At 41.7% G+C, this 25,752-nt stretch overlaps 1 long non-coding RNA gene across 2 annotated transcripts in view; it reads left to right on the top strand.

Annotated features, from left to right (window-relative positions):
• Positions 1-25,752, top strand: part of LOC148164167 (uncharacterized) — a 200,695-nt gene that overhangs the window by 65,502 nt on the left and 109,441 nt on the right. The window contains exon 2 of one of the 2 annotated variants that reach the window (XR_015768381.1): positions 1,925-2,202. The exons of the other annotated variant lie outside the window; for it this stretch is intronic. This is a non-coding gene — a long non-coding RNA (uncharacterized LOC148164167). The remainder of the gene's footprint in view (positions 1-1,924; positions 2,203-25,752) is intronic. 2 annotated transcript variants of the gene reach the window in all.

The following is a 25,752-nucleotide window of genomic DNA, read 5'->3' on the forward strand; positions in this document are numbered from 1 at the left end:
ATTTGATATGCACACACCTCTACACGGTGATGAAAGCAATGCTGAGGGTGACAACTCCCGAGTTCACACTTACTGGATTTCCTGTGATCTCTGATTCCTCCAAGCCACTGGGCATGTGTTTATCGAGGATGGAGGAGGGAGGTTGCTAGACAAAAGATCCAGCTGGCTACTTCATTTGGCTGCAATTGGCTCTTGCTGCCAATATAGGATTCTGCTCAACCTCACTGCTTGTGCAGGGTACAGATCCTCAACAGAGTTCCTTTTACAGGTCTCTCTGGAATATGCTGTGTTCAGATGTGTCGACAGCAATTTAAAGCCAATTAGTAAGGCTACTGGTAATAAAAGGTCACATCAAGGAGCTGGGAAATCAAGGGTTTCACTGCCATGATTCGTGAGGCTGTGAGGGTTGTTCCTGACATTTGCATTCCTTTGGGGAGTAGGGACAGTGGGGTGGTGGCTGTGTGGATTGGTATTAATAGAGTAATACATGTCCCTAGCCAGCCTTTCCCTCCTGGTTTTCTAGATGATTATCAACTCTACACGTCATCGGATTCCATCTGTTCTCCAGCTGTCCGTGAGAAGAGACCTGCTTTTGCACACTTTGTGAGCATTTGATTAAAAGGGCAGTGGCAGAAGTCGAATCTCTGATGTCTTTACCTCCAGCCACCCATCTTGGCAGCGTTTTCTATCTTAGTAAAGTCTTTTCTTCTTTCAGTCGATCAAGGCACTTTTAGATGTTGACTTCTATTTTGGATCTGGGAGCTGTTTTTTTATCCATTGTCTTAAAATGCAGTGTAGTAAAATACTTTTATGGTTGGAATACCCAGGAAATGGTATCTCTTTCCAAGAATGTTGCCCCACATTTTTGCTAACTTATTCTATATCCTCTTATTAATCTTTTTTATTTTATTTATTTATTTGACAGAGACAGACACAGCAAGAGAGGGAACACAAGCAGGGGAGTGGGAGAGGGAGAAGCAGGCTTCCCGCTGAGCGGGGAGCCCGATGTGGGGCTCGATCCCAGGACCCTGAGATCATGACCTGAGCTGAAGGCAGACGCTTAACGACTGAGCCACCCAGGCACCCCATATCCTCTTATTAATCTTGTACTTTGCTTGATTCAGAGGTTTCTGAATCCTTTAGTGCCCAGGTGATGGTGATTATTAATCACTGGGCGAAGAGGCATTTATAACTATTCTGACTTGATATGAGGTCCTCTTTCATTTATGTTCTAACCGCTTTTCTGTACTGTTGGGGTATACTGTCTGATTTTTTTTTTTTTAAGCCTTTTTAGGAGTAAGTGTTGAGAGTGCTCACCTTGGTCTTCTATCAAACAGGAACAAACATTCATGAGATCTGCTTTTAAATCCATCTCCCAGCCACAGTCTGGGTTTTAAAATTACCCAAGTAGGGATTAAAGAAGATCCATCAGATGCTTATTTTCTTGTTAGATCTTTATAAGTTTTGAATGACCTATTTAATGTCAACGTATCTTGGGATCTTGTGGACTTTTATCCCAGTATCCTAGGATTCAGTTGGTTACCCTTCCTTCTTTGGGGTGCTTCACTTTGCAGCCTGACAACTAACTCCAAAGTAGACCCGACTCTCACTCTGTTCCCTAGTGATGATAAATAACAGATGGGCATCGACAACTGAAGGTGTGAACCTGTCAAGGCATGGCTAATATTTTCATGATATACAGGTGAAGGGGGAGAGGACAGTGAAAAGCAGAGTAACTCTCGAGATGCAGGAAGAGCCACCCTGTAAGAGGACATCTCTCTTACTGCTGCAGTAAAGGTGGGTCGAGGAAGCCATGAGGGAAAAACCCCAAGCTGGGGACACCGGAAGCTCCTTTCTCTCTTCCATATTCTCTAAGATCTGCTGTGTGAGGGTAAGAAGTTGATGAGCTCTGCTTCTCTTATAGCTTTCCGAAGAACCAAAAAACCCAACCAAACAAAAACACGCCAAGAAAAACCACTTGAGAGAAGCTCCTTCCCACTGGACCTGCAGGTGGTGGTTATCGATCATGATCACTGTTGCGTCTTTCCTGGGAGAGCCTCCATCTTGCTCTGTTTTCTCTGGTTTTCCTGAAGGAGATGGCGATACTGTCCAGACCTCTTCCTGAGTAAGAGGTGTTCCTCGAGGCGGAGGGGAACACGGGACAGCCATTGTGGAGAAACTTCTAGGAACTTGTTGGGGCAGGTGAGGTTCTTTAAAACTTAAAGTGGCCGAGTGAGCCACTCGCTCTCTGGAAACTTGGGTCCTAACCACCCAACTGAGATATTCTGCTCTGCTGATGTCGTGTGGTACGGAAACCGTCGTCTTCTGGCTGAAAACAATACTAAAGAAAGTCAGCCTCATGGGGGGAGAGGGAGAATGGGAGGAATGTCCCTGGCCAGGAGGCCGGAGGTGCCCCAGGAAGCGGGTTCCTCTGAATAGTTAAATGGCTGCCTCTCAACTTGCACAATGTCACATTGAATTTGAAACAGGGAACTTTTTATATTTTTCCCCTGATTGTGCTGGCACCTGGCAGATGCCTATTTACCACAGGCATCAATACACATAGTAATCAAAGGAAATCAGAGGCACAGATTAGCAACAGCTGCAAGTCATTAGTGACAGACACGGGAAAGCACAATTCTGCACCCAACTTTGAAATAACCAATATGAGTATTTCAGAGCACGAGGGTTACCGCAGGGCACTTGCTAACAGGAGAGCGGCCAAACAATAGCTGGGCTTGTCTCTCAAGAGAGTCCTCGAGACAGCACCACGCACTCCATATTAGAAACCAATCAATCACACGGTATTGGTCCATGGGGTGTCAACCCTTCTCCGCATATCTGTGTGCATCTTCTGATCAAAGGGTGTCGTAACTGAGAAATAACCTCTGGCTGGTGAGAAGATTTGTTCTCTCTGATCATAATTTTAGTGCTGGGAGTTTGCGTGTATTCCTGAGGACTTAATTATATCATTGACCGAGTTGGAAAGGGGCATCTCGATGGGAAAATAAGACCTTTCCCTTTTCAATTGAATTGTATTTTTTTCCACATTTCTATTTGAAAATCAGCTCTGTTGGATAGCCATTCTCTTGCTAGTTACATATTTTCACTGGCAGCACTAACCTTAGCCTACTCCAGAAAATACTATTCAATTTTTAGCTTTTCCCTAATCAATTCATTCAGTGCCTCGGTGGAATATAAGTTGGTCATTTAAAAATTTCTAGCTGTTGCCTGATATGTCCCAAAACAAATTTAGCTAGCATGGGTTTCTATTTTAGACCATCTCTGGAAATGCAGATTTACTGTACCACTGGGTAATGGTTTAGAGATAAACAGACACAGTGAGTTGCTGTCTGATTAGCAGGACTGGGCAAAATTTAGCATTATACACACACACACACACACACACACACACACACACACATTGCAATAATTGGACCATTGGACCGGAGGATGTAGATTAAATTGGTCTCATCACCACATGTGGTCTCTTCTCTCCCACTTGATATTAAGGTTGGATTATTCTTTTCTGTTTAGAAATCTCTCCTTCCTCCTGATCTCCCGCCCCAAAAATATCTTCTGAAGGTTTTTCTAAAAATTCTTATAATAAGTAACTTGTTTTGGAGATTAGGATAAGGAAGGGAGAAAAATGCCGCCTTTTATCTACTTCAGAGCCAGCTACGAAGTATCAGCTCTTTAATAACAAGCAATATGCTGTTATTTTAGAAGAAAGCCCCCAGGGAACGTGAGTTCTAAGGCGCACACCGCACATCATAGGCATTGAGATGCATATTCTCGTCTTATGTGTTGTTTTTTAAACCTTTGGATGCGAGAAATTATTTCATACCTGATTAAGTACCCATGATCTGTAGGCTGAGGGAGATGTGCTTTCTTGGGGTCATTTTATAAGGAAGCAAAGACATGCATCGTTGTATTTACTAGTTAATTCACATATTTATTGAAAGTCCACTGTGTCTCAGGGAATGCTTAGGCACTGTGGATACTGCATCAACATGAACGAGTGACTTGTACTCCATCCATGATGGGGATATGGACTCCTTATGTTTGAGGTGGTGGTTTGGCTACAATTGTTCTTGCATGCATTTGCTTTTTCCTTCATCCCGCCCTCCTTCCTTCTCTCTTCTCCCTTCCCTCTTCTGCCTCCCCCTTTCGTTCCTTCTCCCTTATGGTTTAGACCTTAGAGGGATGAAGCATTGTTACCCAGAATTCTCTAAGTCAATAAAATAATGCATTTTTTGAGAATTAATATTACAGTAAAGCTACTGTAACAAAGCCCCACATTTCAACGGTTTAATGCAATACAAGCCTATTTCTTGCTCATGTAACAATCTAATGACGGTATTCCTAATTGGTGGGAGGCTTTCCTCCATGCTGTGACTCTAGGAGTCTGGGTCCTTCCATTTTGTGACCCTGTCTGCTTTGGAATCTTCTGCTTCCAGCTGGTGGGAAAGGAGCGGGTGAAGGGGGGCATAGCCATTTCCTCACCCGTTTGGTCTGAAATGGGCAAACATCACTTCTGCTCGTGTACTGTGGGGAGAGCTGCCTACATGGCCCCACTAGATGAGATTCTGAGTCTGGGGCTGCCGAGACATCCACGGTGACCCTTCTGTACCATGGAAGTGGAAGGACAGGTATGAGTCGACACGATTAGGTGTCAGGCACCATGCCAATTTCTGGAGATAAAAGATGGGTAAAGCCATCATCTTTTAAGGTGGTGGGAACCACAGAGATAACCCACCTAATCACACATGACAGCCGAGTACTAAATAAAGTCATATGTGAGCACAGATGAGGGGACAAATGCCCCAGCAAGCAGAGCCTCAAAGGTCTCCATCTGGCAGAGGAGAGGAAGGAGAGCATCAGCCCTGAGCAAAGGCATGGAGGAGAGGAGATGCCCAATATGTCCAGGCAGTGGTGAGCTCCTGCCTGTGGCAGGTGCCCAGCGATGTGGGGGGTGAGGGTGGGTATAACTGGACCAGAGCAGAGAGGGCACTGGGGGCCATGCCTTTTGCAGGAAGCACTAGAGAAGGAATGTGAATGTGAGCTGTGTGCTCAAGGCTTCAGACACAGGTCTTCTGACCCCACTCCTTCCTGAAGCCCGTATTGCTTGGGTATTTCACTACCTGTGCGCAGGGAAACTGATCTGTAGGACTTAAAGTCCTGTGTGACTTTTTGAGATGAAAAGTGTTTGGTTTCTAAGAAAGGAAAAGCTACCCTTGGCATCTTTGTTCCTTACTGGGAAGGAATGTATCCGCTTATGAAAGAGGCACGTTAAATTGTAGGAATCCCCCCATCTGACTTCAAGGTAGACATTTCATCACGTATTTGAGGTCCTTTCCCTTTCTACCAATACTTGTAGTTGCGGATATGAGAGAGAGTTTGGATCGCAGGTACAAAAAGAGGCTTGTCTCAGCTGTTACAGGTGCAAAGCACCTTGTACCATGCTGTGAAGCTGGGCTTAGGGGACATTCCAAAGAACTGGGCCCCTAGGGGTTGAACGTAGGAGGCCAGCTGTAAGACACACATGCATTGCTTTTCCCAAAACCTTTCATAACTGGAATCAACGGGCTGGAAGAGACCACAAGATTAACTTATCATGTAACACTGTTAAATTCAAAGTGAATATTTGCTTTCCTTTTTCTTTAAGTGATCTCAAGCTAGTTAGCAAATGTATCGCCACCTTCTATGCCCCCTCATAAATGAAGGGAGACTGGCGTAGGGAAGTAAATTACTAAGCTTTATTTATTAATCTACTATTTAATGAACTACTCTTGAAAAATCAAGACTTGGAGACTTGGAGTGGAGAGCTAGAAATATGGGTAAACTGAGGTTTCTGCCAATGTCTAATAAGATGAGGCTGTATATAAATCTAACACCATCATGAATGTATTGAGTTCCATAAGGAACTGAATGGACAGGAGGGAGAAAGAATTTGTTTCTGGAGGAAACCAGGGAAGGCTGAAAGGAGTAGGTACCTTGAGAACTGGGTCTGAATATTCTAGGTGGAGGGAGGTTAATCTAGAAAGACAGGGAAGCTGGAACAGAGACATGGGGACGAGTAAGTGTGGGGAGCATTTGGGGGTCAGGGAGTCTCCAGCCAGCTGACGATGGGGCTGCCAGCCATGGGGGTGGGGAGATGGGTGGAGGGGAGAGGAAAGAAGGGTCAGGGATGTTCACATTGGGAACAGCCTTTTTAGGACCTGTTACATGCTCAGGGAGCTTGGATCTAAAATGGGAAGGGTCTACTTCTAAGCTTTCAGGCAGAGAAGGTATTACTCAGATTTTCTGGACAAAGACCCTGAAGCTTAGAAGTGACCAGAGATCAGCCTGAGGTTACATAGCCGGTTGTTGCATGAGGGAAAAGGGGTTCAGGAGCTCTGAACCCTGGCTTTCTGCATGATACCAGGTCAGAGAGATGGTCTGAGGACATGAGCCTTTGGCTTTGTACACAAGACAGCACATTTCTCCAAGTGGAGAGTCAGCCAATTGTGAACACACCTTGGGCTCTTTGAGAAAGATGTGGCAACCCCCCCACTTGGGCCAACCAAACCCCTACCTTGCTACCTGAAGCTTTGGCTTCTGTCCCCCCCCCCCCACCCACCCAATGCTCATTACTTTGGGAGTCAGAGAAAGTACCATGGATTAGAAGAACTTTCTAAAACAGAAAGACGAGTGACTATCAGAAAAGAGCTTTTGAGAGAATGAAGAGACAAAACTTACTATAGCTTAATGGATGTCTTGTCCAGTTGGCTTTGTGTGTGTGTGTTTACTGTAAAATACAGGATAGAGAATATGCCAGATTTCCTTTTTAGAACTTGGTAAAAAAAAAAATTATAGCAGATGAACATTAGGCAAAATCAGAGGGGGATTTTGCTCACATACGAAAGTTTACAAGAAATCTAGTTGAGTCTGGTTCCAGTATTTGCTGAAGTTTGTGGCTGTGTCAACAAAGATGGGTTAAAGTAAGCATATTTTAGATCCTAAACAGAGCAGTCTCATAGTCTGGAATAGAGAGTAGCTTTAAAATGTTTTAAAATGGGTTTCCTTTTCTCTCCTTCCAGCTGCGCCTAGTGCTAGGGGAAGATGAACTGGCATGTTCTTTGTTACATAGCAGCCTACCCACCCAGGGGAGCGAGGCACGTTAGAGTTTTCAAAACCCAAGTCCTTTCAATCAACTGATAGTGGAGTTGGGGAAGATGGTTTGGGAGAAGGTGCATAACCGTTCAGGGTGGGGTTGCAACACCTGGGACATTTTACCACGTTCTCCGTAACAGGACTCCTGGGCTCATTGAGAAAACCGGCCCCAAACAATGGAGCAGCCACTGAAATATGTTCTTACTGGCATTTGCCCTACGTCTTTTGGCTTGTTTTGGTTGCTGCTATGTCTTGGCTGTGGTTGTGGTTTGAGTGGTGTGGAGAAGGGCATTCCTTCCAGGTCAACGTCTTAGGTTTACTTCCGAACTTTTGTGATTTTACTTAAAACTCTCAGATCAGCATTGTCTTTATGCATTTGATTAGCCTCTAGTGCACCGAGGACAGAGCGATCCTTGGGTGATCCAATATTTGTCATTCATCTCTTTTGTCCCTGATGCAAGTTCAGTTTTTTAAAGACCTTGGGAAGTTTGATCTTCTCTTTATAAAATGCTCTGTAGGTTTTGTGCTTCATAATTATTGTAATATGAACTTTTTTAAGATTTTATTTGTCAGAGAGAGAGAGAGAGAAGGAGAGAGAGTGTGTGGCAGGCAGAGGGAGAAGCAGGCTCCCTGCTGAGCAAGGAGCCTGACGCAGGACTCCATCCCAGGACCCTGGGATCATGACCCGAGCCAAAGGCAGATGCCCAACTGACTGAGCCACCCAGGTGTCCTGGTAATAATGAACTTTTTTATGAACCTAAATCTAATACTGAAGTTTTCCTGAAAAATTTTTTTTGGTACGTTTTCTTTCTTCGTTTTTATGGCTTAAATTAGGGGATTTGGCAAAAACATTAACTTTCCAAATCTTTCTGGTTCCATAAGAACAAAGCCTATGTTAAAAAAAAAAACCAAAAAAACCTCTTTTGGGTATAGCTGACACTCAATGTTACATTAGTTTCAGGTGTATAACCTAGCGAGGGGACAACTCTATTTATGCTATGCTCACCACAAGTGTCCCCACACAATGCTATTACAGTACCCTTGACCATGTTCCCTATGCCCCTACCTTTCATCCCCATGACTTATTCATTCCATAAGTGGAAGTTTGCACCTCCCACTCCCCTCATCCATTTTGCCCATCCCTTTGCCCTGCAACTATCCATTTATTCTCTATATTTATTGGTCTGATTCAGCTTTTTGTTTATTTGTTAGAACAAAGCCTGCATTTTGAAGGTGAAGTCTTTTTAAATAGCTTTAATATTAGGAAAACTTGTTAATATTAACACAAAAGTTAACATAATAACTTACTGTTTAAAGTTGTAATATTTTCCAAGTGCTCCCCTGTCTCTGTCCTCTGCAGGACAAGGGGCCGGGTCTAGAGGATGTCAGAAATTTGTCCAGTGTCTGTACAGAGCCTGGGGTGTGGGGTCCACTTTATATGTGGATGTTTTTCAATAAGTAGGTATTTTTCTCTTTTATGATTTTCTTAACATTTTCTTTTCTCTAGCTTTATTGTAAGAATACAGTATATAATACAGGACATACAAAATATGTGTTAATTGACTCTTCTTAGGAAGCCTTCTGGTCAACAGCAGGCTATTAATAAAGTTATACGTGGATCTTTGGGGGGGAGGAGGGGCCGGTGCCCCTAACCCCTGCCTTGTTTGAGGGTCAACTGTAATTGTTAAATATTGCTGAATAAATATGTTTTCTCATTTAAGAATCATAGCTACTTTATGAGGCTGGGGATATAAAGTTGATTCTCCTTATTCACGGTAGTTATATTCTATAAAGTCATTGTGAACATTGAGTTAGTGAATGCCACTATTGCCACTAAGGCAAATACAGGGTTAAGTCCCCAGGAGGATCTGCTCACAAAATTTCCATCAACTGATCAATACATAACCTTATTTTATGTGTGTTTGTTTAAACACACCTCATTTAATATAGATTGTGGACTCATTAACATTGAACTCATGGCCAAAATCACTACAGCTCATGCCTGAGTGAAGCTTATCCAACACATATTTAAGACCTATCCCGGCCTTCTTGCACTAGAGCACTAGACAGAAGGTCAGCACTACACTTGGGCCTTTTATTTTATTTTATTTTTTTTAGAAAAAAATTATATTTTAGGCACAAAGGATACAAAATTACTTAGGTATTTTGATTATGCTCACTGTCACTGCTACTTGAAAAAGTCTGGATTGCAGTGATCTTTTTTTTTTTCCATTGGTGGAATTACACATAAATTTTATTTTATTAACATATCATGTATTATTTGTTTCCGGGGTACAGGTCTGTGATTCATCAGTCTTACACGATTCACAGCGCTCACCATAGCACATACCCTCCCCACTGTCCATCACCCAGCCACCCCATCCCTCCCACCCCACCATCCACTCCAGCAACCCTCAGTTTGTTTCCTGAGATTAAGAGTCTCTTATGGTTTGTCTCCCTCTCTGGTTTCTTCTTGTTTCATTTTTCCCTCCCTTCCCCTATGATCCTCTGCCTTCTTTCTCAAATTCCTCATATCAGTGAGATTATATGATAATTGTCTTTCTCTGATTGACTTATTTCACTTAGCATACTACCCTCTAGTTCCATCCATGTCGTTGCAAATGGCAAGATTTCATTTTTTTTGATGGCTGAGTAATATTCCATTGTGTATATATATACCACATCTTTATCCATTCATCTGTTGATGGACATCTAGGCTCTTTCCATAGTTTGGCTATTGTGGACATTGCTGCTATAAACACTGGGGTGTACGTGTCGGGGGCCATTTTAAACAGTGAAATCATCAACAAAAAGTACAAACAATGTGGGACAGGTGGCAATAAGCAGACCTGGAAAAGGACCCTTGTTCACAATATGAGGGCCGAAACCAAAAGGCAGAGTGTCCTTGTTGACCAGCAGCAGGTAACACGCACGTTAGGATTGTTTGCCAATCTGTCCATGGGCATGAAGGACTGTGAAGGCACCATGGATAGTGATTCAGGGGTTAGAAATACTAGCAAGTAGGTGAGTTCGCAAATATGGAATCCCTGAGTTAACGAGGATTCACTGTATGGGTACATCCTTTTTGTGTATTTGGAAACTCCAGAAAGAAACTCCAAGTTCAGAAAGAATTGTCTTCAGTCATCCAAGTGGAACTGAAACCTGGGTCTTCTGACTCCCGGGTCAGTGTTCATTCCACCACCCTGGGCTGCCTCCTGGGGAAATAGAGGGGAAACCTATGACTGGTCTCATTAGCACATTTTTTTTTGAACAATGTGTGGTATCTGCGCTTAAAGTTATCAAGCTTTATAATCTGAAATGACTCATGGAAAACTTGGAAAATTGTCTGTTATGTAATTTGTAATGTTTTTTCTTTATACCAAAAACCTAAATAATCACTGAAATCTTATCCTGTGTCTGTAAAAGGAAAGATAACTAGGGTTTCGTCTTCCCACATATCAATTGCAATAGTGCACATGGGATCATCACAGTTCATGGCTTCGCTCTTACTCCGAGGACAGCGAGTCCATGCTTGTTTCGCACAAGCTTCCAGGAGTGGGAGTAGGCTGGGAAAAGATGAAGATGGGTCACTGGCTTCAAAAATATCTTGAGGGTTATTCTGTGTCGGTTTGGTGCCTTCATCCTTGACAGATGCCAGCTAATTCAGGGTACTCAGCTCTAAGTAGAAAAATCAAAACTGGCCAGATTAAGGCTTTAATTTTAGATACGTAATACGGAGAGGACTTAAAATACAGCTATGTATTCTAATGTCGGGAACAGGAAGAAAATAACTTGCGCATTATTAATTTTATGACACTTCCAATGTTTTCAGAAAACCTTTCCCAGTTGTGTTCTATAGGACATTAGTATTCCATGAAATCTTAAGACACTATGTTAAAAAAAAAAAAAAAAAGCCTTTAAGGTCAAGCGAGTTTGGGAAATACTAGTTTAAATGAGTTTAACCAAGGTTTCTTTCTTTTTTTTTTTTTTTAAACTAAAGTGTAGGAGTGTTCTAGCCTATGTACTGTAGGCTTGTCAGAGCGCTAATAAGCTTGCATGTGTGATCATGGTCTCAGGACATCTACCTGTGGAACAGCCAGCAATGTCCCCAGTTCTGTAGATCATGGTTTGGAAAATGCTGTTGTGAGGTATAATGTACAAATTCCAGGGGAGGTGCGAGAGGAGAAGGTTAAGATTTTCATCCTGCTGAGGGAGATGGAAAAGTCCCGTGAGATTGATGACTTTCCCTCCCTTACATGGCGGTAGAGTCCTAGCCTGTGAAATTAGATCTCTACTAGCAATTTGTGGCGGAGAGGGAGCATCTACCTGCCCCAGGGGGAAGGGAATGAAGTTTCCTTATGGTCATGTAGTGCACAGTGGGCCAACTCAGTGAGTCTTCCTGAACCCAGGGGGGAATCTTTGGAGGCTGTGGGAAGGATGTTCTTCACAGCCAAGGGTCAGGCCAGGATTCCTAGAAGTGCAGGGCTTATAGTGGGGTGAATGGTCTCCCCTGTTCCTCTCCCACTCCTGCATCTGCTTGGAACCTGCAAATGTGACCTTACCTGCAAATAGTGTTTGCAGGTGTATTAAGTTAAGCATCTCAAGATGAGATCACCTTAGGTTATCTGGGAGGGCACTAAATCCGATGATAAGCATCCTTAGAAAAGGCAGAGGGAGATTTGAGACTCAGAAGACCACAAGCCAAGGAACTCCTGGAGGGATCAGAAGTTGGAAGAGGCAAGGAGAGCCTCTTCCCTGGAGTCTTTGTCTCGAGTGCAGCCCTGCTGACCTCTTGCTTTCAGACCTCTGGCTTCCAGAACTGTGAGGGAATAAACACCTGTTGTTTTAAGCCACCATGTTTGTGGTTCTGCGTTATGGCAGCCTCAGGAAATGAATACAGGGCTGCAGGTGAGGAGAGATGGAAACTGACAAAGAAGTAGGTAAAGTTAGAAGAAGATGAGAGCTGCTAAGTTCACATGGCAGGGGTCAGCCCGGAGAGTCCTCTGGAAAGTGGAGCTTTCAAGAGCTTTCGTGTGGCACATGGAGGTCACACTGGTGCAACCAGCAAGCTCACAGCCAGGTGCTGTGGCAGAATTAGAGGAATGGTGTCTGTGGGTTGCTTGGACAGCGTGGCCACCACAGGAGGACAAGGAGGATGTTCTGCCTGGCTGAGGGTTTGAACAGGGTATCACTTGGGGGGGGGCGGGGTTAGCAATGCAAGATGGCTTGGCAAAGGAATAAAGTAAATTTCCTCTGCCTTGGAGAGATCACTGGTGTTGGTGGTCTTGTGGATGGATTTCAGAGTGGAGTCAGCCCACAGCTAGCATGGCCCTTGACTACGGCTGGGTCCCGCACCCCTCAGGCCTATAGAGAGCATCCCCAGGACATCACAATGTGAGTTTTGGGGACCTGTGCCCTAATTAAAAGACTTTATACATGTTTTGCCATTACAAAGCGAACAGAAAAATTACTAAGAAATGAAAAAGTTGTACTATTTTTATCTTCTAAGGAAATGACACATTATTCCCATGGGAATAATTCCATTGCCTTTGAAAAAGCCCTGATGATAAACCCTTCGGTTGAGAAAAACAAGACTTCCTGGGCACATTGAGGAGGAGTCAGGGGGGACAAAGACAGTACTTTCTTGTTCTGCGTAGTAGAGTAAAACCGAGGGGGCTAGGGTCTGTGAATGGGGAGGGAATGAAGCGAGGTGGGTAGTGTCAGCAGGAGCTCCCAAGAATGTGGAGGGAAGCTGGGTGTGGCCTGAGGTGGAATATGGCTCCTGAAAAATTTACTTTAGTCAAGAATGGCCAATACATGTCTACCTTTGATACTAAAAGGAAGCCCTTTCCTGCTCTGGGCTGTTGTACATTGCACTCCAGCTGTCAGCAGAAATCTACACACATGCTCTTGTTAGAGACGTTTCAGGAAATGTGGGAAAACTACGGTGTCCATTGTGTGTTGAGGGGGAATATAAATGGGGGGGGGGTCCTACCTGTCACAGATACTGGGAATGGAGGAGCAGGGATGGTAGGCTGTGGAGTGGACTGACTCCCGGGAGGCAGGGCCAGATCTAGATCTGAGGGACGCTCTAGATCTCCTGCTGTGTATGGCCTGGAACCTTTGTTTTATCTACTAAAGCAGGACTTATCCCAGAAGAATGGGGGGGCGGTCATTCAGACTGGAGGTAGCTGGGCATCTGAGTAAAATCAGATGTGCTCAGGATTTGGGGCTGAGTGGGTAAGGTTTGGGTATGCCGCATTACTATGTAAACAGCTGCCTTAATTATTGTATGTTGTTAAACTCAATATAATAACTCTTTGGTAAAGCATTTGTCCTATATTCAGAACACCCCCCAAGGGATGAGTATATGTTGTTGTATGGGGGTGGGCGGTAAGGTGGATACTAAAAGACAGGGGAAAATGGAGGAAAACTACGTCGACCAGAAAAGGCCCTAAGACCACTGACTGGTGGTGCACAAACGTGATTCTCCTTGAACAAGGAGAGCCGAGAAATGGGCCAGCAGAATCACAAAGCTATTGGGGGTGGGGAGGGGAATTAGTATAGGTGACCACAGAAGGAACAGAACGTTGCAAGCTAGGAACATGCCGTTCAGCACTGCGATGTGAAGTCACCTTGAGAATGGGGAAGTGACTGTTGGAATCTACTTGGTAAAAACTAACAAAAGTGGGACTTGATGCTAAATGTGTTTATTCTGTCAGATTATCAGGCTTATTCTTTTCGGATATGGAAAGATTTTGAATATTCAGTGATAGGTAAGAGTGAAACATCATTCAAGACTTCACCCCAGGCTGTCAGATTTGTGAGCATAATTTAATGGGACATCAAATGTTATTATTCTAACCATCATAATGACCTGGGTTGGTGGCGGGGGGGAATCCTGTTTGCTTATCAGGGACCCTTGACTTTCCTGTGATATCTTCCCATTGGGATTAGATGGATGTCTGCTTTCTGACTCCTTCGGAGGCTTGATTGAGGATTAGATCACTCAGTCCCAACTGGCCATTTCTCTCGGAGGATGGGCAAATCAGTGCTAATTGATACTTTTTATATTTAATTACACTTAATTTCTTCTGTCTGGGTGCCCTGAAACCGAGAAGAGGAAAACAGTGCTCTACATGCAAATCTTCTAACATAAACATTTCTTAACCTCATTTGCTGCAGGATTAGTCCGAATATAGAATCCTTAAGATAAAAGCTGCCTACACTGGTTTCTTATCTGTATTTCCATCCTGTCTCTGGAGTCCCTCTTTCTGGAAACCGTCTCTGTGATGGGAATTTGCTTATTCTCTATTTCCCTAACACTCAACTCTTCCATATTTAGTATTATAATCATTTCCGTCCTTTTGTTAGCTTGCCTAAGCTAATTCCATAACCCGCAGGTCTATTTCTCTGCCTTCGAACCACCAGACATGGGGCTCTGGTCACAGTGCTCTTCCCAATGGTTTTAATGGCATCACCCCTCCTTCAAAGCCTTGATACTTCCCACGTCCTTCTGGATACAGCTCCTGACCCAGTCCCAACTCACGCTTCCAGATTTTCTCCCAAGTCCTCAGGACTTAACACCTGCTTGCTTCTCTCCTTCCCTTTGCTAGTGTGAGTGCTGCGTCCTCATCTGGACACTCTCCTCACCTCTTGTTCCTCCCCTCTACTCTTTTTTTCTTTTTTTAAGATTTTATTTGACAGAGCAGGAACACAAGCAGGGGGAGTGGGAGAGGGAGAAGCAGGCTTTCCGCCGAGCAGGGAGCCCGATGTGGGGCTCAATCCCAGGACCCTGGGATCACGACCCGAGCAGAAGGCGGATGCTTAGCGACTGAGCCACCCAGGCGCCCCGTCTCCCCTCTGCTCTTGAGGACCGTTTCACACAATAAATTTCTTGCATATCTAATCCTGTCTTGGTGTCTGGTTTTAGAAAGATCCAAAATGGCATGAAAGGGTTTCCAGCCTCCGCTCATACTTACCAGACTCTTAGATCCTTGGTTTGACCTTCGACCGCTTATTTCTTGGTGAGTTCCTTTAGAGACTTGCCTTTCTTGCCAGTGGACCCTGGGGTAGGGTCATTCTGGTCTGGTCCTTCCTGACAGATGTCCTAACTATGAATCTTCGAGTTTGGATTGAGTTTTCCCTCTTTAGAAGGACACATAGTTCTTTTCTGCAAATTGTCTTGTCCCATCCATGGAACTCAGGGGAGTTCCATCACTCAAGGGGAGAGAGATTTTCTGTGCCTGTTTTTTTAACATGTGTCCTGTTCCATCCTTTTCTCCAGAGTGAGGAAATGCCTATTACCCTTAGAGTTTGAAATCCAAGGCAGAAACTGTTTGTTATTTAAAAAACATTTGCTCCCAGTGAGCATTTCTACCCCTGGACTTAATAGAGGCTCATCTGGTTCTAGACATCTCTTCAGTGAACACCTTTTCCAAATATTTCTTTTTCACTATATCGTAAACTTTTAAAAAAAATTATAAGCTTCCTGAGAGCTGCTGCTTGTGTTTCAGATTGCTCATTTGTAGTATTGAGGGCTAGATTAAGTTATTTATTTTTTTAGAGAGAGGAAGAAAGAACACTTTTTTAGAGTGTGTGCAAGCAGGGGAGGGTGGGGGAATGCAGAGGGAGAGGAGAGAGAGACTCTCAAACAGGCTTCATGCTCAGCGTAGATCCCGACACAGGGCTCGATCTCACAACCATGAGAGCATGACCTGAGCCAAAACCAAGAGTCGGACACTTAACTGACTGAGCCACCCAGGTGCCCCTAGATTAAGTTATTTTAAAGATCTCTTTTAGTTGTGTGATTTTTCCAGAAAGATCTGTTAGAAATGGTCTAGTAAATTACTTTCTTCCTCTGAATATTGTGTCCATTCTCTTTGATAATCTACCTTTCATTTCTACAGAGCATTGTGCAGTTTGTTCACATACATTACATTAGTTGATCCTTGTATCCACCTTGTGAAATGTCAGAGTAAATATTAGCTGCCTTTTACATGTCAGGAACTTGAGCCTTGTTGAAATTAAATGACAAGTCTCCAGGTGCCTGGGGGAGTCCCTGGGTCTGGTGCCGCATGTCCTCCTAATCCTCTGACTCAAGAGGATTTTCTTTTCCCTTCATGACATCCTACAAGTACGTCCCTACAAGTACGAACTCAGCATTCTTCAGGAAGCACCTTCATGTTTCTCTTTCAACCGTCTGCACTTAGGCGCAGAGGGGTTAGAAAAGGTGTCCCAGATTCAAATGCCTGTAAAGGTAAGTCAGGGTAGCAGGGTCCGGATCCCACAGTGGGGAGGGGGGAGACTGTGGCAGACAGAAGAGCACATCTGAGGGAGACAGCACCCAGTCAGTCCTAGGCCTTTGTGCCATTCAGGAATGCTGGCCTGGGGTGGCTAAACTTTCACTTTTCCAAGGAAAGCTGGAAATAATATATTTTAGTGTGAAATCTGCATTTTAAGATGCTCAAAAAAATTAAAAAAAAAAAAAAAAGAAAACCCTAGAGGCACCTGGGTGGTGCATTTGGTTGAGCGTCTGACTCTTGCTTTCGGCTTGGGTTGTGATCCCATGGTCACGGGATTGAGCGCAGGGTCTGCTTGAGATTCTCTCTCCCTCTCCCTCTGCCCCTCCTGCTCATGTGCGCTCTCTCTCTCTCTAAAATGAACAAATAAACTCTTAAAAAAGAAAACCCTAGGAGGCCAAAATACATCTACAAGTGATGTTTGGGTCCATAGATCCCCAAGTCAGGGGCTTCTGATTTGGAGGGATAAGCCATATTTAACTCACTCTGTAAGTTCCCCTCTCAAAATCCTGTGAAATTATTTGGTGAATTTTACCACATTTACTAAGAGTTTGGTTGTAAATAATGTAAATAGGAATAAGTCATCAATTGTTGGATGCTTCCTGTGTTCTGGGGAGTATGCTGGGTATTTGGTGCACAGCATCACTAATTCTAGCAACCTTAGGATACATCTGTTTTTTACCCTTATTTTACAAATGAGGGAGAAGAGGTCCAGAGTTGACCTAGCTTGCGGAGACCACACAGTCGGTAAGTAGTGGAACCAGAATCTAACCCAGGCTTCTGGCCTCAAAGTGCGTTTTTGCTCTTCATTTAATACACATATTGCCAACATCCTCAGAGAAGAGAGCGAGGATCAAATGAAAAATACGGTATTTCTATTTTGAAACAAATCAAAAGTGACATCTTGTCATATGTATGGACAACTTAAAAGACAAGCATAATTCTCTTTTTTTTTGGCGGGGCGCGGGGGTTGCGGGGAGTTGGAAGAGGTGTGTTTCTCTTTGCGAACCTGGACAGGAAAGACAAAAAGAGACTGCCCACAGTAGGATGTGTTCCTCCTTTCTTTCAAAACTCTAAGCCAGAAATAGGTTCCCAACCAGCTAGTGTTTGGCTTTTGTATTCAGACTTTGTCTGCATTGACCACAATGTTCTGCGAGAGGGCCACTAGCTTACTACTGCTCCCTCTTGACTCCGGTTTCCAGAAAGCAAAGCTCTGGTGAAAAAAGACCTTTTGTTTAGGATCTGAAGTCAAGTCCAAATATAACAAGATCCCAATAACTTCCTCCACCCCCTAGGGTTTAAAACCAAATTCACTCTGCCCAGATGGCTGCTTCAGAAAGACAGAGCATTCCCCCACTGCTTCCTCTTTCTGCTGGCTGCCCACTGATTACAGCTAATGGCTCCCAGCTGTACAGCCTCCGAAGACTGGGGGGAAGACGAGTCTTTGAAAAATAATTTAATAACCAGACTCCTCCAGGGATGGGTGGGGTTGATGCCAATCCTGTTGGAGCGCACTCTCATTCAGAATCTAGCTGGATGGCGTGCTTTGGAGAGAGAGGAGTTGCTATGTGCATTTTGAAGCCCTCTTGGAGTTCCCTATAAGAATCTGATACTCTATTCCTTAATTGTGGTTGAAAAAAATTCATCTCCAAATGCTAAAATAAAATAGATATGTATGCCATATACTTCTTTAGCTCCAATTCAGAGAACTGTCGGAACTACCTCTTAGGGCTATGACTTTATCCAAATCGCATATACTTTAAGATCAATCTCTTTGAATGATTTTCTGCCATGTTTGTATCATACAAATAATTCGATGTCTACGGTATTTTAAAAACTTGGCAACCTAGAGTGTCTGTTTCGTCTTTGAAATACCAGATTCTTTGAAAGGTTGACTTCAAATACTGTGACCCATCAGAGCGAAAAATCAAAGCTCAAAGGATACCAGCCATGCAAACTCTTGGTAACAGATTTATAGGGCTTGGTGGGCCTTCTTTCTTCATTTTCTTCCTCTTTTTTTTTATTTTGGATGGGGAAGGGAAGATGAAGGAATTTCACCAAGCTAAAGTTCGATGGTTTCCTCAAACCCTTTTTCTAGAACTGTTTTGTGGTATTTGGAATCTCCCCTCCATGAAACTGCAGACAAGATTTATTGCACACATCCATATGGAATGTCACCTGTGCACCAAGCCAGGGGCTGAGGTTAGATACATAAACAACTTGTTGGTGCTTCCTGTCCTTTCAGAACACTGGCTGAACAGATCACAGTCTCGAGCAATTGACTACGGTGTTGTCTAGTCCTAGAATAATCTCTTTATGGATCATCTTCTCTTCTTAGGAGGCAATGTGGCTTAGTGCAAAGAGCATGAGCTCTGGAGTCAGAGTTGTGTTTGAATTTTGACATGCTCTTTGCTTAAACTTTTCTGAGCTTTACTTTTTTCGTCTGTAAGATGGAACTTGCAGGCTTGCTGTGAGGAATAACATCATGTTGGGATGCTGGCAGGATGGTTTGTAGGCCTCCTTTTAAATAACTGAATTATGGCCTTTATTATTATACTCCATTCATTATATGCTATATACCTATATATGTACATAAAATCAGGCAACGGAGGTCTTCATTGTGCCTTCAGTTGACTCACAGGGAAAAGAGATAGGGAAAGTGGATTTCTATTATAAGGTACTTACAATTTAAATCTTATTTTCATCGTGTTTTAATCTTCAGAGTAATCATGAGAGGTAGATACCATTAAACCTATTTTAAGGATAGGAGATTAAGTCTTGGAAAGGTTAAGTCCTGTCCAAGGATAATATCTTTGGAGGATTTTCCAACTTGGTTGTATTATACAAATTTGAAAGCTTCATATTCTGGCATTTCTACTTTGGCTCTGAAATACTGCATCTTCTGAAAGGTTGTCTTCAAATACTTGTTCCATTCAGGATTCTGTCCGATTCAAGAACACAATTAAACATGAACAGTCTATCCTAGGGAAACAGAGTCTACGAAAGAGGGCTGCTGCTTCTTTATGGTTACTACTAAGCATTAAGCCCTTAGAAAGCTGAAGATTTTCAGCTTGATTCAAGGGCTGGCTCTCTTGAGAATGAGTTCAATAAGAGCAAAAGATGACTTGCCATGAAAAACTTATTCAAGATCTGACTTCAATGGAATCTCTTTTTTTTTTTATGTAAGTATAAAATCCAGAGAAAAATGTTGCCTAGTATATGAATGGCTACTATTTTTGCGAATTTACTAAAGGGGCAGATACAGAGCTTAGCACTTTACAGGAGTAGCTCGCCTCCCTCCTGCCCCAACCCTTGCTTCTTCCTTTCCTTCCATTTCTTTCTCTCCTCTCTCCCTTTCTCTTTCTCCCTTCCTTCCCTTCCCCTCTTTCTTGATTATTTGGGAGGGGCTATGTGCCTCACATACTTTCCACCCTTTCTGTAATCAAACCCCACTTTCTGATTATAGAAGGGGGGCATTTGATCTGGATTAGGCCAAATCTCTCAACTAGGAGTTTATATATTATGTTGTAGAGACCAGGGACAAAACCACCTGGAGTTGGGTCATATAATGGATGGACCTCAGCTGGGTAGTCCATGGAAAGGCTCCTGCTACTGACCCCTGGGCTCAAGGTTTTTGTCCATGGTTTTTGCACCTCTTCCATAATCTGGTGAGCTGTCTCAGTATCTTTCCAATACATTGTTTCATTTAAATTACCCAGAGTTAATGTTTTTTTGAAACCAGAATCTTAACTGACTAGACATATATGAGCTACCTTAATCTTCACATCTATCTACATAGTAGGTGTTATTCTTCACATTTTACAGATGAGACATTGAAGCTTCCTGATGATAAAGCTTTGATCAAGATCATACTGTTAGGAAGAGGCTGAGTTTGTGTTCAAATTCAGTTCTACCCTACTATGAAAGCCAATATTATACTTACTATGCTTTAGTGGTTTAAAATTTAAAGGAAAATGAATAGCTGGAATAAAATATTTGCAGTGTTTGAGACAATCCACAGTGCTTAATAGCTTTAAACTATAAAGAATTCTTAAGATTAGAAAAAGAATTTAACATAAGCTGGGCAAAGGATGTGAATACTATTTTTTAAAGAATTAGTAACAGTGTGTCATACATATAAAAATGTTTAACCTCGTCAATACAAAAAAATGAAAAAACTGGTGCACCATTTTCAATTTCCTTATTGATCAAAAAAATATAAAATTAAGTTTGAGCAAAAGATTGGTGAAAATTTGTTTCTACAGGTCTGTGCAAACTTTAGTGAGAGAAGTTTGTTCAAATACATTTAGAATCTCAAATTTGCTCAAGACCTTTGATTTAGCTATTCTAAGAAAATAATCAGGGACATAGAGAAGGATTTATGTACCACAGTATTTTCATAATGATATTTATAATAGCAAAAATAAGTAAACTAAGTGTCTAATGATCTGGAAATGGGAATAATTGGGAAAAACGTTAAAAAAGCAGGAGGTCCCAATATTCTCTCACTTAACAATTACTTATTGAGCCGTAACAATGTGCAAGGCCCTGTTAGAGGTATTGGAGAGACTGCAGTGAACAATATAAAGTCTCTGCTCTCATAAGATTCCATTCTTGTGGGGAAGATGACAAACAGATACATGTATGATTATGATCAATATTATGGATAAATATAAAATAGAGTTAAGGGGATAGAAATTGATTCAAAGCAGGGAGCACAGGTTTCAAGATCTGAATGGAGTGCAAGATTAAGCTACGCAAAGATATGGAATATATCCATGAACAGTTGCCATAATACGGGGTAGCAAATCACTGCAAAACTCAGTGGTTTCAATAGCCAAACTGTGGAAAGAGCCAAGATGTCCCTCGACAGATGAATGGATAAAGAAGATGTGGTATATATACACAGTGGAATATTATGCAGCCATCAAAAGGAATGAGATCTTGCCATTTGCAACGACGTGGTGTTATGCTGAGTGAAATAAGTCAATCAGAGAAAGACATGTGTCATATGACCTCACTGATATGAGGAATTCTTAATCTCAGGAAACAAACTGAGGGTTGCTGGAGTGGGGGTCGGGTGGGAGGGATGGGGTGGCTGGGTGATAGACATTGGGGAGGGTATGTGCTATGGTGAGCGCTGTGAATTGTGCAAGACTGTTGAATCACAGATCTGTACCTCTGAAACAAATAATGCAACATATGTTAAGAAAAAAGTTAGCAGGAGGGGAAGAATGAGGGGGAGTAAGTCGGAGGGGGAGACAAACCATGAGAGATGATGGACTCTGAAAAACAAACTGAGGGTTCTAGAGGGGAGGGGGGTGGGGGGATGGGTTAGCCTGGTGATGGGTATTAAAGAGGGCACATTCTGCGTGGCGCGCTGGGTGTTATGCACAAACAATGACTCATGGAACACTACGTCCAAAACTAATGATGTAATGTATGGTGATTAACATAACAATAAAAAATAAAAAAAAACTCAGTGGTTTAAGATAAAATAATTCTCTCCACGTAATTTATTCTTTCTGAGGTAGGTAGACCGGGTTTTGCTGATTCAGTCTGAGCTTGTCTGGGCTTGGCACCAACTTGAAAATTTTGCTCAGGTCTGTGTCATGTGAGTCTCGTCCTTGGACAAGCGGGTTGGCTGGAGCATGTCCTCATGACAATGACAGAGACAAGAGGGCAAACCCTGTCATATAAGCATATTATAAACCATTATTTATGTCATGTTCACTGACATTCTATTGCAGATTCCTAAACAAATCACACTGACAAGCCTAATCTCAATGAGTAGAGTAGAAATAGTAGGTGAATGAATATTTGATGAACAGTAATTCAAACAATCCTATGAGAGGAGAGCATCCCAGGAAGAAAGAAGAGCTCGTGCAAAGGTCCTGTGCTGGAAGTAAGCTTAGTACCACAAGAAGGCTAGTGAGGTTTAAGTAGAATAGGCAGGAGAGTGGGAGAAGAAGCATGTAGGCCTAGATCATACATGGTCTCAGGGCCAAGGTTAGGTAGAAAGTTTAGATTTTATAGGAGGGTGTTAGATAACCATTGGAGGTTTTCAGCAAATGACAATCTAATTTACATGTGAGAACATGACCCTAATTTTTTTTTTATCTTTAAAGATTTTTATTGCCCAATGTGGGACATGAACCCATGACCCCAAGATCAAGTCATGAGCTCTACTAATAGCCAGCCAGGTGCCCCGAGCCTAACTTTATATAAAAAGGTACATGTCTGCATGGAGAAAAGACTAAAAAAAAAAAAAAAAAAAAGACAAACGTAAACAGTGGCTTTATCTCAGCAGTATAATTATATACAATTTCATATATGCATTATTTATATTTTATTATAGTTTCCAAATTTGGGAATAATCATGAATTTATTTTTCAAACAGTAAAACTATGATCTTAAAAAGGTCTCTATAGAGCTCTCAGAAAATTAATTAGCAAGATACGTCAGTGGACTAGTAAGCCACTTTCAGCCCCGATTTCTTTGTTCCCTATACTTTGAAGTACTGATGAGTTGAAGACACAGCTGGTCAGGTTTTGGTTCTATCTTTATCCATATCCATGTGTATGTGTATGTACATATAAAGATTAGCATGTCTTTCATTTTACTGTAAAACATTTCACATATGTAAGAAAGCATAGACACTAATATTATATAATGTATTTACCATTCAGCTCATTCATAGAATAATTTTCCTTATTTGCTTCAGATTTATCTTCATCTCTTCCTTTATCCATCCTCGTTTCTATTCCTCCCTTCTCCATTACAAGTTAAAATCCTAACAGATGTAGTTGAAACCCCTGTAACTAATCTGATCCCATTCCTCTTCTGCCATCTGCAGAGGTAACAAGTATCCTGAGTTTGAAGTTTTAATTTTGGTGATTATTTTAGACTTCTATATGTATCTATAAGCAGTTTATAATATTGCTTTTGTGGTTTCTACTCCATATCTTTAAATGATGCATTCTTTGCTTTTCTAGCTCCTCACTCAATATGCATTCGTATATGTCCTCCAGTGCATATATACTGCTATAGAGTATTCCACTATATAAAATTACAATTTATTGATTCTCTTGTTGATGGATCTTTAATCTGTTTCTATTTTTTCCTCAAATGATGCAGGAATAAACATTCTTGTACATGTCTTCTTTTGAGAGTTTCTCCGTGGGATATGTACCTAGCTGTGGCATTACTGAGTGGCAGAAGTCTTCTGTTTTTGTTTTTTTTTTTTTTAACTGAGCTGTATACTTCACATACCAAAAGACACATCTACTTAAAATGTATACGTCAGTGGTTTTTAGTATATTCACACAGAGTGTGCAACCATCACCACAATCTAATTTTAGAACATTTTGGTCACACCACGTCCATTCACCCATCCCTACAACCTTTAGTACCTACTAACCTGCTTTGTGTCTCTGTGGATTTATCTTTTTGGAAACTTCAAATAAGTGGAACAGTATAATATGTGGCCTTTTGTGTCTGGCTTCTTTCACTTAGCATAATGTTTTCAAGGTTCATCCATGGTAGAGCATACAGCAGTGTTTCACTTCTTCTATGGCTGAATAATATTTTGGATGTATATATCACATTTTATTTATCCATTCATCAGCTGGTGGACATTTAGAATCTTTCCACTTCTTGGCTACTATGAATAATGCTGCTGTGAACATCCACGTACAAACTGTTGTGTTTTCAGTTCTCTTGGGTATATATACCTAGGAGTGGCATTGCTGGGTCATATAGTAAATCCATGTTTAAATTTTTGAGATGCTGCTGAACTGTTTTCCAAAGTGGCTGCAACATTTTGCATTCGCACCGGCAGTGTATGAGGGATCCAAATCCTTCACGCCCTCCCTAACACTTGTTATGTCGTCTGACTTAATTATAGCCATCCTAGTGACTGGGAAGTGATAGCTCATTGAGGTATTGATTTGTATTTCCCTAATAACTAATGATATTAAACATCTTTTCATGTGATTATTGGCCATTTTAAAATAGCTTTTTCTTTTTTTAAAGAAATGTCTATACAATATTTTGGCCACCATAATAGTGGGCTTCCCTCTTATTGAGTTTTAAGGGTTTTTGTGTATTCTGCATATTAGTGCCTTATCAGATATTTCACTTGCACATATTTTTTCCTGCTCAGTGGGTTGCATTCACTTTCTTGATAGTGTCATTGGAAACACAACAATTTTAAATTTTAAGTGCAATTTTCTGTTGTTTTTGCCTAAGCATTTGGTGCCATATCTAAGAAACCATTGACCCAAGGCCGTGAAGTTTTATGTCTGTGTTTTTCTCTTACAACTTATTGTTTTAGCCTTTACAGTTAGGTTTTTGATGCATTCTGAGTTCATTTTGGTCTGTGGTGTGAAGGATGGGTCTAACTTCATTCTTTTAATATGATATCCAGTTGTTCCAGCTCTGTTAGATTGTAAGACTAATTCTTTGTCCATTGAATTATCTTGGCATTCTTGTAAAAAACCAACTGATCATAAGTGCATGGGTTTGTTTCTGGACACTCCATTGTATTGCATTGATCTATATATTTTATCTTTATGCCAGTACCAAGCAGTCTTGATTAATATAGCTTTGTGTATGTTTTCAAATCAATAATCTTGAGTGTTCTAACTTTGTGATTGTTTTTTCAAGATTCTTTTGGTTATTTTGGGTCTCTTCCCATTTCCAATGAATTTTAGGATATGCTTGTCAACTTGTACAAAAACAGCTGGGACTTTGATCAGTATTGTATCGAATCTGTAGATTTGAGTTGGGGAGTGTTACCTACCATCTTAAAATATTAAGTCCTTAAGTTAATGAACTCAGGATATCATTTTATAGATCCTCAATTAATTTCAATGATGTTTCATAGTTTTCAGTGTCCAAATCTTGCACTTCTTTTGTTAAATCTGTTCCTAAGGACTATTTTTTTTTTGCTGTTGTAAATAGATTTTAAAAATTTTCATTTTCAAATTTTCATGGCTAACATGTAGATATACAGTTGATTTTGTATATTGACCTTGTATCCTGTAACCTTGCTAAACTTGTTTACTAGTTTCAGTAGTTGTGTGTGTGTGTGTGTGTGTGTGTGTGTGTGTGTGTGTTTATGGACGGTAACTTATTTTCTGTATACAAGAGTATGTCATCTACAAATGGATATAATTTTCCTTTTCCTTTTCAATTTTCATGGCTTTTATTTTCTTGCCTAATTAGCATGGTTAGAAGCTCTAGTAAAGTGTTGAACAGAAGTGGCAAGAGTAGACATCTTTGTTTTGTTCTT

Source organism: Eumetopias jubatus, unplaced genomic scaffold (assembly GCF_037043125.1).
Source record: "Eumetopias jubatus isolate StellerSeaLion01/CBP00866 unplaced genomic scaffold, mEumJub1_p1.0 scaffold_6, whole genome shotgun sequence".
Classification (NCBI taxonomy): Eukaryota; Metazoa; Chordata; class Mammalia; order Carnivora; family Otariidae; genus Eumetopias; species Eumetopias jubatus.